This window comes from Crocuta crocuta, unplaced genomic scaffold, assembly GCF_008692635.1.
Source record: "Crocuta crocuta isolate KB4526 unplaced genomic scaffold, BGI_CrCroc_1.0 scaffold216, whole genome shotgun sequence".
Classification (NCBI taxonomy): domain Eukaryota; kingdom Metazoa; phylum Chordata; class Mammalia; order Carnivora; family Hyaenidae; genus Crocuta; species Crocuta crocuta.
Genome location: NW_027531504.1, coordinates 206,729 through 207,447, shown reverse-complemented (window position 1 = coordinate 207,447; position 719 = coordinate 206,729). Strand labels below are relative to the sequence as shown.

General features: G+C 41.2%; 1 non-coding gene across 1 annotated transcript; it reads left to right on the top strand.

Annotated features, from left to right (window-relative positions):
- The first annotated feature begins 300 nt into the window (after nt 1–300).
- Nucleotides 301–464, top strand: LOC144238497 (U1 spliceosomal RNA). The gene has a single exon (XR_013337149.1). It is a non-coding gene; the product is annotated as a U1 spliceosomal RNA (small nuclear RNA).
- Nucleotides 465–719: the final 255 nt, after the last annotated feature.

Below are 719 nucleotides of genomic sequence, written 5' to 3'. Positions count from 1 at the left end.
TTTACTCTCTTTGCATTGTCACTGTGATTTTATTTCTTAGTGAAAACTAGGTAGAGGTATCTTTTGTCTGGAATTTTATAAGCAGGTACTATGCATAGTCCATTTACAGAAATCCATCATTATTTTTTAGTTAATTTCTTTAAGTAGTATATTAACAAAATTTCAAGAATTCCAATATGTTTTTCAAAAAAGTTACACAGGAGTGCCTGGTTGGCTCAGTCAGTAGAGCATGTGACTTGGTCTCCAGGTTGTAAGTCAAGCCCTACATTGGGTGTATGTTAGTTTAAAAAAAAAGTCTTAATTCTTACCTGGCAGGGGCAATACCATGATCATGAAGGTGATTTTCCCAGGGTGAGGTTTATCCATTGCACTCCGGATGTGCTAACCCTTGCAGTTTCACCAAATGTGGGAAACTCCACTGCATAATTTGTGGTAGTGGGGGTCTGTGTCCATGCTTTCCCTTGGTTTTCTTTTTACAAAAGTGTCTCTTGGGGCACTGAGGTGGCTCAGCTGGTTGAGCTTCTGACTTTGGCTCAGGTCATCATCTCACAGTTCATGAATTCAATTCCAGCATAGGGCTCCATACTGACAGCTCAGAGCCTGGAACTTGCTTCTGTTTCTGTGTCTCCATCTCTGCCCCTCCCCTGTTCCTGCTCTGTCTCTGTCTCTGTCTCTCTCTCTCTCTCTCCCTCCCTCTCAAAAGTAAATAAACATTAAAA